Source organism: Streptopelia decaocto, assembly GCF_964273445.1.
Source record: "Streptopelia decaocto genome assembly, chromosome: 12".
Lineage (NCBI taxonomy): Eukaryota > Metazoa > Chordata > Aves > Columbiformes > Columbidae > Streptopelia > Streptopelia decaocto.
In genome coordinates, this window is record NC_138667.1 from 9,707,782 (window position 1) to 9,721,635 (window position 13,854).

The 13,854-nt window shown below is 42.5% G+C and overlaps 1 protein-coding gene across 6 annotated transcripts in view; it reads left to right on the forward strand.

The window, feature by feature from the left end:
• The first annotated feature begins 5,765 nt into the window (after nt 1-5,765).
• Nucleotides 5,766-13,854, forward strand: part of MACROH2A1 (macroH2A.1 histone) — a 46,342-nt gene continuing 38,253 nt past the window's right edge. For all 6 annotated transcript variants that reach the window (XM_082063987.1, XM_082063989.1, XM_082063991.1 and 3 more), the window contains exon 1: nt 5,766-5,895. The gene's annotated coding sequence lies outside the window, so the exon portion shown is untranslated. The remainder of the gene's footprint in view (nt 5,896-13,854) is intronic.

Sequence of the window (13,854 nt, forward strand, 5' to 3'; positions counted from 1 at the left end):
AACAGCTACTGCGTTCCCAGAGCTACCAAGGCCTTTGAGTCCTCCAGCAAAGCCCAGGGTGACCATGGCATCTGGCACTACTTTTGACATAAACATGCAGCCACAATTCATATTTCACAAACAATCACAAATCACAAACATCACAAACAATCATCCAGCACCGTTATTTCTGCTTTCTGTAGTCCACTCCCTGAATAAAGAATATACTTCAAAATAAACAGAAAAAATAATGGACTCTCTGATACAAATGTATTTGTGATGTTAAGTTTAAACTGAAGATGTTAGCTCCTAGTAAACTTTTGTTTGCTGTGACAGTTGGTGATCTTCATATCTGCAAGAGAAGTTTTGTTTAATTTAAAGGGTAAGGTTTGTCTCATGAGATGGACATGGACATTGATTTCATTGCTGCCTGGTATTACGGTGAACTCTAATTCTCTTCACTCCTTCATGAACTATATTCTACATAATGTCTGTTGTCCAGCACAGGAACTTTTTTAATTAATATTCCTCAGAGAGGTGATCTGATTTTGCTTTTGCAGGCAAAGAAATGGATCCAATTTAAAAATAACCTCTTATTTCAAATGATGTATCATTGTGCTCTCATGCAGAACAGCAGCAGTTAGTAAAGTATTCCATAGCAACAGTCACATCTTAATAGAAGATAATCTCCTGGACATCTCCCTCTGCATTTCTGCAATTACCAACTATGTCTCCTACCATCTGCAATTATATAAAATCCCCCTGGAAACTACAGTTATTGCTTACATGCAAAATTAATGTTGGGGAAGCAATGGGTTTTAATAACTAAAAATAAGAAATATGAGTTATTACACGACTATCCACCAAACTTTTCGCCAGCTACCAGGAACCATTGAGCAGATCATCATGGGATGTAATTTTGAATTCTCTGACTTAATAATATAAATCATAGCTCTTACATTTAATATTTCCTTTGCACACTAACATAGAACTTTCCCCAGTCACTTGACATTAAAAATGCAGTCGTGCAAGAGGCTGTCTTGAATACCAGAAGAGAATGAACTTCTTGGCTTAATGCACAACCTGGAATCAGGTTATTCTTGGAGCAGAGGCTGCCTACGCGAGGGACAGATGACAGTACCTGTTCTCCGTCTGCTCGAGAGTGCTTCTGCTGGGAAACAAGCATTTGTGTTTCCTGATGTCACTGTGTTGTACTGCTGGTGAGCTACCAATCTTATAACTCAAAACAGCATTCAGCTTTTATTTGGAAGAAGAAGGTTTTGAAATGCATTCTATTGGAGCTTAATATTATGCCTAATCTACTGATCAATTATGAATTTACACATTCCAGCACTTTTTTGAGTTACAGCATGAATAGCCGTATGAATGACTTTACAATCTGGGTTCAAAAGTGCAGTTATCACAGTGGCTTTCATTTTCCAGATTTAAAATAGAAAAAGTTTGCCTTCCTTAAAGTGACATTTTATTTAAAATATTTTCAAAGCGATTAAGCAGTTTTTGATAGGAGGTACAAGCACGGTTGGAAATTTCCATAGTTTATCTTTTTTCTAGAACAAAGCAATTACTAAAATGGCACAGGTATTTGAAAATGTTGGTTGGCACAATTTTCATTTTGGAAAAAAATAAGAGGTAGCCTGCTCGCAAAAATTTTCAGTGAAATAAGTAAATTATCTGCAATAACTTAGCTCTGTCTACCAACCCAGGAAATGAATCCCAGACATCCACTTCTTTTGCCCTGAAATCTCACCATAACATATTAGCACCAGTTGGCATTTCTGCTGTAGAACAACACACCTGGCAATAATACAGAGTCTATGATTCTATGATTCTATGATTCAGAGTTGATGGTGCCTTGAGAATGTCAAGGCAGGAACAAGTAATTGTTTTCCATGTTCAGAAGAAAAGGAATATCCTCACAATTGTCATGACTTGGATGTTAAAGCAAAGAGTGACTATTGGAAAATGGAATTAATTGTGCTGGCTTGTGGAAGATAAGAAGTGTGAAACAACAGCTCACTTCAACAAAGTCAGCTGGCAGTGTTTGAAGTGTGCTGGAAACCAAACTGCAGTTCTCTGTCTAGATAATGAAGATAAAAAGAGATCATTAAGACCAATGGCTCTGACCCTGCACAAAACAGGTATCAAAACACACCATGGCTCCAGCATCAGTTTGTGGTTGATCTCACTTGCAGAAGCTCCTGATCTCGATGGGCTAATTTTGAATAACAGGGCAGCTGCATAATATCTTTATGGGGCTGGCCACCAAAGTGAAAGAAAAATAATCAGTCCCACACACATTCAAGTACCATAGTGGGGAATTTTTCAATATGGTAACAACCACAGTGGATTACAGCAATCTGCAGGAAGGGCAGTGTCAGCCCGCTGGAAATCACAGTTAATACTCTGCCAGGAGAGGTATTAAGTCTGTGGGTTGCATTCAGAGCATGGTGAGCACTGACCGGATTTGGTACAACATCACTGTGCCCCATTTGACAGGGAACGGAAGAATGTCAATAGCATTACGCACATTACAGGTACATCTATGTGACTGTTACCTGACTGTAAGGAATTAACTGAAGTGTGGATTAGTCATATAGTCTGCAAAATGAGAGGAGACTAAGCAGCTGAAGGAGGCTCAGCCAGCCCCTTCAGAGAAGTAGGTCGTGTCTGAAGAATATGTACTTTCATTTGACCAAGTGAAGACAGAAGAAAAAGATCAGGGACCTGCTGGCTGGGCAAATCACACCTTGAAGAGGTATTTCAGCAAACTGAAGTAACCTAGGACAGGCATCCTGAATATCCAATATAACAAACACACAGTGACAAATAAATAGCAATGACAAATGGGGTGACACATTCAGAATTAAGATAGCTATCTCAAAGTGAAAACGCTTATCTCAGTTTACAAGGATTATCATCAGCCACAACCTTCTCACATTGCTCTGCCCTCTCTCAAGTAATATTTCCTTCTTTGCCACCTAAGCTGTATAAACAAGCGAGGTGGTTATATTCTCAATCACTCAGAACTATCTTCTGCAAATAGTCCCTTGACATTGCTAAAATTGATTACAGTCAGGGTGTCAAAATGAAGTAAGAATAAAAGAATTTAAGAATATGAACTGTTTATATTAATCATAAAGACAGCAGAGCTCCAGAAAGGTGCTTTTTTATGATTCTAGATGTAAATAAAAACATCACTAAACCAGCAAAGGGAATAAAATCCAAGCCAAGGTTTGTTTTAGAGAGGTAGTTTATGTAGTGTCATTTCAGGGACTTTTGTAGCAATGTTCCCTTCTAGACATCCATGACACACTGTGTGCTTTCAAAATGGGTGCTCTTTGCAGACCCAGATGTTCAGTATGATAAATCTGTGCTTTGGTGGGAAGTGAGCCAGTCAATGTGAACATTAAAATCATCCACAGCAGCCTCCATGATAGCATCCTAGTCCATGGACAAATTTTCCAGACCCTCTGCAAACTCAGGCAGCTCTTGCTCCAGAAATCCTCACCAACTGTGTTTTTTTGCCTCAGGAAACAAACAAAATGAACAACAATAGTAGAAGAGCACAGGAACCAACCTACACTGGTTTTAGAGATAAATCCTTCTATCTGCCCCTGTAGGTCAGCTCCCTTCACCTTGTAGCCTTATATCAACCCCATTAGAAATGTGGTGGGTTCTTTAAATTCCTTTGCAGCTCATCATGTCAACAGTGATATTTGGGGGTTGTTTTGGTTTTTTTATACAAAACTTTTGTGGGTAACAGCAAAATGGAGTGGGAAGAGCCAAGCCTTGGAGGACCAGCTCTGTTTGGTGCTCTGCACAGCCCACGGGAAGGGTTATTGCGTGGGTGGTTCTACCCACGTGGAAAAAGGGAGCAGAGTTCTGCCGTGCTGTGGAGGAGGAGGAGGGAGGAAGATGGTTTCTGTGGATGGGAACACGTCCTCAGCTGTGTAAGAGGAGCCACGGCAGATGGCAGTAAGTACTGTATCCATATCCTTGAGTTAAGGGCAATCGGGGACTAGAGGGTACTTTTCTTAGCAGGGAGTCTTTGTTAGGCAAAACTGCTTGTCTGAATAGTATTCAGGTTACAATTAGTACTCTGGGAGCACCCTCAGGCCAAGGCTGCATTTGACCATGCGCTGCACAGAAGCATCACAAGAGATGTCCTGAGAGACGCAGTTCAGCTGCGTTAAGAAACAGACCAAGCCTGGCCACAATTATAAGGTGTTTCAAAAAGATAGACCCAGTTTCAAAGCAATATATTTCACAATGGCAACATGGTACAATTACACAAAAATTTATTAACAGTTTAATGAGTTATCAAGCAGCCATCTTTTGAAAGTCTATGACCTGCCCTTTCAGGTGGTCATGGGCAGTTCATCGTTGCAGAGATTTAGTGATTTCAAATTGGGTCCATTTTTATAATGCCTGAGTGTGCCTAGTGGAATCACACACAACATTGCTTTTGTAGGCCACATGTATCGCTCGCAGCCCTGTGCATTCAGTCTTCTTGCCTCTTATTTCAAAAACACTTTTCGAAGGAATGTTTCTCAAACCAGCCCTGAGTTTTATACAGGCTGTCCACAGTTCCTTGTTTTTCATTCTTCCTTTAAACCATTATCTTCCTTTCTGCTTTTTATTTCGTATGACAAAGGTGCTGTGAATACATGCTGATACTGAACAAAATACAGAGAGCTAGAGCTCAGGGTGGTTGAAAAGGGGGAGAGAGATAAACTCCTTGTCTCTACCAGCTGTTGGTAGCTGCAATATTATGCCACTGTCACCTGTCAAAGCTCTAGACATGAAGGGACAGCAAGGTACAATGGGGGGCGAGGCCATGGGCTGGCATCCTGCTTTGGGCACTGAAGAAACGGGATACTCTGTTCAGGTGGGAGCAGCAGAAGGGTCTGGGAGTGCTAGCAAGCCAGGAGTCTGCCACGACATTCAAAACTCCAGCTGCCTATAGTCCCACCGCTGTAAACGCAGAAGCAATCTGTTCTGACTCGCCCGTGCTCCAGCCAAGGCCCGCTGTGGCAGCCACCCTCTTCCCCTGGCACCCGTGGGGAGGGCAGAGGAGGCAGCAAGGGGCTGCAGTCTCCCTTTGTCAGCTGGGTGGGCGGCAGCAGCAGCAACCCAGCTCTCCCAACCCGGCAAGGTGCACTCAAGGACATCGGCATCTCCCATGTGAAAACTCCTCCGCAGTCTCCATCTGGGGCCTTTATAAAATGGCAGCAAGCCAGTTTTGTACAGCATGGGTGGAGCGTGAACGCCTCGCACCAGCGCTAACGATCCAGTCATTTGTTCTCTCCCCAAACAACCAACTTCATTTTGGGAGGAATGTGGCATTAACCCCCTGCTTTGTCCTCCCCGCTCGAGGAGCGAACGCGTTTGCAGACAATGGCCGGGCAGGTCGCAGGGAGAGGGGGGCCGGGAGCAGCTGTGGCGAACGCAGCGCCAAGGCACAGCCCCACGCAGGGACGCGGCTTTTCACCAACCGGGCCGGGCTCCCGCATGGCAGCCAGCTGCCGCGGGGGAAGCCGAGGGGGCGGCCGCTGAGGCGGGAGGCTCCGCAGCGCTGCCAGGCGGAGGGGGCGGCGGGGAACGGGCTCCGGGGCGCCGCTTCGGCGAGGCCCCGCGGGGAGCGAGTGGCGGCGGCGGCCCGTGCGGCGAGCGCGAGGCGGCCGCCACGCCGCCGTGAGGGGCGGGGCCACGCGGGGAGGTGGACGCGCGTGGGGAGGGGGGGAGGAGGGATGTGACGCGAGGGCGCGCGGGGCATTGTGGGAGTTCGCCGCCAGCCCTCTCCAGCCGTTCCCGTTGGCCCCCGCGGAGGCAGCGGCTGCGGGAGCGGGGCCGCCGCCGGCCCACGGGAGACATCTTGTCGCCGGAGGCCGGGCTGTAAGTCGCTGCCGCGGGGTGCCCGCCTCACGCACGGCCGCCCGCTGTGTGGGGAAAGGGGGCGGCGGGGTCGCTGAGGGGCTGTGCCGCGGCGGGTGGCACAGGGCCGGGAGTAGCGAGCCGGCCGGGGTGGGCTGTGAGGAAACTGGGGTCTTAGTATCATCACCCCCCCGCCCACCCCTTATCTGAGGGAAACCGCGGGCCCGGGCCGCGCCGAGCGGTCTATCGGTTCAGCCTCTTCTCGTTGTGCTTCGGGTGAAGCCTGGAGATCCACCCGCTGCCGGGGAAATGGTGGCAGCGGGGTATTATTTCTATTGAATCTGCATCTGGGCTCTGGCAGGGAGGCTGGAAGGGGTCCAGCCGGCGCCCCGCAGACGCGCACCCCGCACGGTGATTCCGAGGGACGGCTGTGTCGAACAGCGGTTTCTCCTTTATGCACTCGCACGGACTCTTCTTTTTAAATTTTTTTTTTTTCCCTTCTGTGGGGTGTTTTTTTTTTTTCTTTTTCCCTCTTTCCCACCTCGGGTCGTCGGGCAGGAGAAGAAGATAATCTAGAGAGACTGCAAAAAGCGCAAGTGAGAAGCAGCAGAGTGTGTTTTCAGTGCGTTTCACTTTGAGATGAAGAAACGGTGGCGTAAAAGTTACCTGCCACATGCGAGTGACTTAATTTAAAAAAAAAAAAAAAAGGCACTTTTAAACCTGTAAGCAAAGGCTTCCAAGAGTGGTAAAAATAAATGTTCAGCTAGAAATGCATCTTATTCTTTCAGAACTGTCACTTCTTGTATTGCCTGCAATATGTCTGCCTGCAGGATTTGAGCAACCCATACAGACTGTCTCTGGGTGTGGGTGTTTCTCACGGGGGACTGCGAGTACTGCAAGATGCAGGTGAATGCAGGTTCCTAAGACTCAGTGTGAGGTCTGTCACAGGCATCCCCAGATTTAGACCGAAGACTGACATGTTTGTTCATGTAGGAGACAGTCAGGGGAGCAAACTGTTTCTGTAACTTGTTTTTTTCTATAATCCTTTTGTTTCCTCTGTAATCTTTAAAAGTAAGTTGCAGAAGGCCCATGAAATTGCATCTGAAGCCAGCACTTGGAACCACCTCATATGCAAGCAGGCTAGTGTAAAACTGAGGTTGCTTCATTTATGCTGATGGGAGGAGACTGTTGAAATGTATTTGGATGAGACTTGTTATTTATCTCTTGACCATACAAATGAACGACCATTTTTTACCCAGGGCTGTGTGTGGCTGTCACTTAGCAACAGGTCTGTAGGGAACTTTGCACATCCACTGCCTCCCTCATTCCTAAGAGCAAAAGAAATGAATGAGCTAAGGAGCAAGTGAGCAGTTAATAAAAACAAGACCCGGGTTCTCAGGCACAACCCAGAGTTAAAAGATTTAGGTGGGAACAAAGCAATTACAGTTGCTTTGAAAAATATATTTTAATGTAATGGGCTATGGGAGATCTTATATCAAGTGGTCTCTAGAAAACTACCCAATGTGTTCTGTTTGTTTAGGTGTTCTGAAAGAAAGGAATTGCATTATTGTTTACTTAGTAATGGCTGCACATAATTTTGCTGTGTTATGTGTCATAACCTCTCACACTGAAATCTTCTAGGCCTTCTGGGTTCCTGAAAAGTAACTTTGTTTTGTTTTGTGCAAGGCATACCCTTGTGATTGCCAGTAAAGCCAAATGTTGACAGTATAGATTAAACTATAACTGATCTAAAACTAGTAGAAAGATTAGTTTGGCCTAATGACAGTAATATAGGAAGAGTGCTTAAGCACTGCTTATTTTTTAGATCAGCATTAGCAAAAAGAAAAATCCACTGCTGCAAACTTAGTCTTAAAATAAATCAGTATGTTTAAATTTGTCTTTAGGCGGTTGCCTGGTTCTGCAGGTAAAATCCAATACACAGCAATGAGCTTTGATTCTCTTGATAAGGTACGTGATATAGTCATATTCCTGAAGAATGGTCAAAATCTTGTTCTCTCAAAGAAATTAAGAACTATTTTTGTACAGCTCTGTCAGCCAGGATCAAGGCCTGTTGTCTGGTCTGCATGGAAGGTGGTCCTGCACAAGCAAGGTTATAAAGTAGAGATGAAGGAGCAAGAATCTAGAACTGATGCCACAAGAGGAGAAAAAGAGTCTCCAGAGACCTTTGGAAGAGGGACTGTTGACCCAGTGGGCAGTGCAGCAAGTGTTATGTTTTGGCAGCTTAGTGCTTCCTAGAGGTAAAATGGGAAAAGAAACATGCAGTGTCTGTGGAAGGAACACTGTGCTTGCTCGCTTCTCAGGGAAAGAGGCTGTACACACAGAAAGAGTTACAGTTCCTTACCCAGACCAGTCCAAAAGAGAGGGTGGGTAGGATTCATCTCGCGGTCCTTGCTCCAGAAGGAGTGATGCTGGAATCATGCCATTCATGGCCTTCTCAGTGGGTTGAGTTCTTGCACTCCCTTCCCTCAGCAGTATAGCATCTATCATAGATTTCCTTCTGCATCTGGATTTTGCCTTGGAAACATCCACGTGAATTCTTGATTGCATTTTTGCTTTCTTCCACAAATGTCAAGGGGCAAAAAAGTTTTCGAAATGTTCTTTACAACAGTTTTTCTAAACACTGAGTTTGTAAATGGTCCAATGATTTAAAGTCCTTTGTCAGATTTACCTAGTATACTAAAAGCTGTAATGCACAAATGGGCTTGATTTCATGCTAGTACTCCCAGCAGTGGTCAGTGAAGACAATTGTATTTACGTTTTCCTGACTATTGGTGGCAGGATGCCCAGCGAAAACCGTCCTGTGCTCCCAGTGCTGTTAATAGTGGAGGTTTGCACATTAGGGGGACATTTCAGGGTTTCAGACACATTGTGGATGGGAGGGACTTTTGCTTGTTGAATAGAATTGTGCAACAATGTTTTGTTTTGCACACAGATTTTGTGAAAATGTTATTCCTCTTTTTCCCATCCTTTGCATTATCACTGTGGGGATTTTAGTCTTCTTAATCTTCAATAGGAAGTACACCTACTGGGCATTCCTAGATGAGTAATGTTCTCTCAGTTTTCCAAGTGAAAATGAATGTATGTATGGTGCTGCCTTTTCAGATGAGAGATTAGCATAGTACTGGAATGGCTGTTTCATAACCAGTTTCAGACCACAAAGAGTTACTGCTTTGATAAAGCGCTTAAGCTAAAATTTGAAATTGCGTCAGATCTAATGGTAACTGATTAGCTCTTATTACTGTTGCACTGAGGAACCACAATCACAGACTGAGATGATGTTGTGCTAGGCAAGTAATAGTAGAGACCATTTTATAGCGGCTCTGTAAACAGTGCATTTTGTAAATATGCCAGACTAGTTTGTGAATAGCCAAGAACAGAGCAAGTTAGTTGTCAAAGTAAATTCAAATGCACCTTTTCAAAAAGAGTTCAGTGAGTGGCTATTATTGTAGTACATAAATAGATTTAAGAGAGAATGACAGCACTTACATTGTTAATCTTTCGAAACAATGCAAAGAAAATAGCATTGCAGTTAATCTCTTGTGATACAAAAATGAACTTTCCAGCTTAGTCTTTCTACTGGAAAGAAAAGTAATTACTACATCTTAGTATTTATCCTGTTGTAGTAATGGTCTCCTGATGTTATAACATAGATCTAAATTTAATCATCTGTTTGCCAAGTGCAGTTAATACACCAGTGTAAACCTATGATCAGAACAGTCCCTGCCTGACAGCCGTAGCATTACATAGTAATTTGTTAAGTCGTTAAGAACCAATACCTGAAAACTATTAATAGCAGGGGCTTTTATTACTACTGTTTGATGAAAATGTCAAACTGACTGAGTTAATGAAGTACTGGTATTTGGAAATTAGGTATCACTTTACCAGGATGTGCAGGCTGTACTTTCAGAATTGTGTGATGTTAAACCTTTCAGGAAAACTGATGCCTATGTGCATTACAGGAAGATGGTATTTGAAAGTGTGATTTAGCAGAGGATCTATCTTCACACAGAAAAATATGGCTAACCAGATTTATTACAGGCAATTTCAAGTAGAAAAATATTAGTTATGCTGATTTCATTGCTATACCTTAATATTATATTTTTCTTAGAAAAAGTATTTATGACTTGCAAAGATGTGACAGCAGAGGAGACTTGTAGCTTGAATCTTTGCTATGAGCCCAAATAACATACCATCAAATTCTCATTTCTGTGACTTTTGAGATCTTAGAAAGCAGTATGAATCTTGCTACAGGCTTTAAGAGGTTTTCACAGGGCTATGAATCAGGTGCTAAATTCTGCAACTAGGGCAATCTGTGTTCCAGTACAGCAGAGCCACTGAAGAATATAGCATTAAATTGGATTCAATGTCGAAGGTGGACTTATCTAAGTTGGCTCCTCAGTGATATCCCCTGATTATCTCAGTGATAATTTTTGGAACTGTCACATTGAAACTAGATCATTTGATTGTCAGATCTTTGACGACTTTGCAATGTATTTGATAAGTTTCTTAGTAATTCCATTGCAAAGACAAAGGAAAGGAGTGGTCCATTGACTGGGATTGTTGTGTTTGTTTTTTTTTTTTTAAATTACCCTGCTCAAATCTTGTCTGAACTGTGGCACATGTGATAAGGTTCCCTTTGGTTGCTTGGTTAGCAGTGACTCAGCAAACAGCTCTGGTTTATTAATGTTGGCAGCATTCCAGCATTTCTGGTGTTACATGTTCTCAAATGGTTTATCTTTGTAAGGCATGCAGTTTTCTTGGTTTTTAATTGCCATGTTCTTTACATTTAACTTCAATCTTTTTTATTCTTTTATTTTTTTTTTTTCTTTTGCTGGCTGTTGCAAGTGAAATCTCTTTCCATTCTCTTTTGCTGTGGAGAACTAGAAGTAGAGAAGAGACTTTGCGAGCTCATTGCACCATCCCTCAGCTCAAAGACAGGACAAACAGGTTCTACAAAGTAATGGTCCTGAATCTGCAATTAAGCCAGGAAAAGGTCTTCCATGCCAGGCTTTCTTTTTCTCCTTCCACATTACATGGTTTGCAAAATCAAAAGTGGTACTTGAAACCTAATTGGAATTTCCCTCCCTCCACCCTCAACATATAAAGGTACAGTGATTTACTACATGTTGTGGGAATAGGGTTTTTAGGAATGGAAGCTCTGAAAGTCATCTCTATGGTATTTCACCTTTAATCTCAAAAGCTGAAGAAGTTCTTGCTTTTTTTCAGTATGCAAGCCCCTCACCTTTCTGGTTCAGGCAAAATTTTTCTTCACAAATAAAGTTACAGCTAGAAAGCTTTTTAATGTACAGTATGAGAGGATCAGGTGGATTGTGAAGATAGATCCAGGGCTATCTTAAATATTAATGAGAGAAATGTGACCAGGAGTATGAAATAAAGGGGGGAATTAAGCTGTGGAGTTTGCAGAAGTGATTGAATAAGCTTATTAAAACAGGAAAAAAATTTACCATTTTATATATGGGTAGGTGTTAGCTGCAGATGACAGGAGGCTTGGAGGTATTAAGTAGAAAATAGTAGAACATCTGGACACTAGATGAAAGAGGTTGGAAAGTAACAGCAAAGTGTTTTGCTCAAGGGTAATGTACGGGAGGTTGGTTCAGCATGACTGATGAGAATTGACAGGATGTTAGCAAAAAACTTAACATGACTTTGCATAGGTGAAGTGTATTCAGAGACTGATACTCAGTGCCCATTTGTTTCAATATATGAAGGAACCACTTCCTGTCTCTATGATTAGTCCTTTTCTTGGGACTGAAAATGAAAGGGCAGTGAGTGTTCCTTCTTTTTCTGTTACCAGCTACAGCACGGCCATCTGTGTGTGTCTTCCACTGGGATTTTTAGTTGGGTGAGCTGTATTTACTCCAGCTCCTTCACATCCTCTTTGGCAGTAGTTCTGTATTGATACATACTTTACTCAGACTTTGATCCAAGTGGTACAGCAGCTGATGGCTCCATGACACTCTCCCCCCCCCAAAAAAAAAAAAACAACACCAAAACACAAACCCAAAAGAAACATCAGGAAATAAGGATTTCCATATTCTCTTCCAGCTATTCTGACTATCCCATAAACTCATGAGCCAAATCTGCTTAAGGCTTGCAGATTTTCCCTAGAAAAAATGTTTTTCATCATTCACCTATTGCTTAAAATACAAAGGAATTACGGTGGAAGGTAGAAGCACTGGTATTTCTCATGCCTACTTTCCTAGGTGTTTGGTTCAGTGAATTTCTTAACACTTGTGAGATTAAACAGTTGTAGTTTTTATGAAAATGTTTTATGAACTATGAAAATAATTTCTGGCAGAAAGTCCATAGCCAACTCAAAGGCACACCCAGCCTTCCTTCAGACAAAGCCAGAGCTAAGTTGGTAACAAAATGCAATTAAATGGAAAGCTTTTGAAATCAGTTGTGAACTCCGGTTAGGCAGTTTCTCAAGGCAAGAAAATTGACTTCTGTCGTCTTCTTAGCAGAATAATAGTTGTTATAGAGCTGAGTTCACAGCAGAGGAAGGGGGAAGGAGCACTTTTGATGGCTTCCCTCTTCCAAAGTTTTTTGTCTGTTTTTTGACATGAGTTTAGTAAATATAGTGTGAACTTAATCTGAACTAGTAAAATGAGATTATTTAATTTACCTTCAACAAGCAGTAAGCCCTTTGCATTTATTTTACTTAATGTGCTGTACAAGTATCGGCTCCTTGATGAATGGAGTGTGGAAGTGGAAAGGAAATATTTGATACTCATGTTTCTTTAGTTATCCTCAGTGGTCTTCATTTGATAGTTATGTAGTCTGAATCTCAGTGACTCATTGAGATTTAAAAGACTGCAGGACATGTCAGCACAGAACAGAAGTTGCAAAACTTAGAAGTGAGCTTGGTGAATCTGTTTTGCCTACTTCTGAGCTCGACTAATCATTGTGGATTCAGATGTATGGCAAATACACTTAGGTTCATAAGAATGGAATTCAGAATAAACGAGAGAAAAAAAGGGAAACAGAACTGGTGTGATGGGAAAGGAGGTTTAAAGAGGCTTCATTGTGGAGTGTATAAATGCACCAGCGAATTTGCATTTGTGTTAGGATTTGTGCAACAAGGAAAGCACTAGAATATTCAGAGGTGTGTGTGTCACTGGTGTGTGCAGCCGGTTTCCCTGGAGGTCAGACATGCGGGAGGGAGGGAGATATGGGGACGGTCTCCTTTCCTTAGAGTTAATTTCAAAACCCAGTGCACTGCCTAAACCTTCAAAGATGCCTTGCGAGCCTGCAAAGCCTCCAACTCTTTGGATTTGTCAGCTTCTATTTACAGCCTGAGCAGAAATCAAAGAGAGAAAAAAAATATGTTTGACAGCTGTATCAGCAGTAGGTTTCTTCACTGAGATAAACCAAGATACAGTTGTCAGATATCTCCTGGGTGTTCAGACCACTGTTACATTAAGGAAAGGTGGCAGATTGAAGTTCATCACATTCCTAGAGGGCGTGTTGAAGCAGTACAGTCTTTGATGTTGAGATAGCTGGTTTGTGATATGTTCAAATTTCAAGGGGTTCATTTCAAATATTTCTAAAAATAGAACATTTAGTGTACAGGAGGTGTATTTTGCCATGCGTAGGCATTTGTTCTGTAAATTCACACATGCTTGAAGATCTAGTTCTTTAAAGAAGGTGAATGCACTTTATGAAGCCTTTAGTGGATGCAGTTTTTCCTAGTTAGGAGCATAGTTATTTGTGTTACAGTCCTACCACAGTTGTTCAAATGCCCAGTCAAGAGGTTTTCCCAGAGAGCAGAGGGATGTATCAGTTTCCTTGCAGGAAGCATTCTCTGCTTTAACACAGCAGCTCTACTTCACATTAGGTAGTTATCACACTTAGTTCCGTTAATGGTACTGCGTTTCATCTGTTAGGAATTACAGAAATGTAATTCCAAAGCAGATTTAATGTATCTAAAAAAGGTGA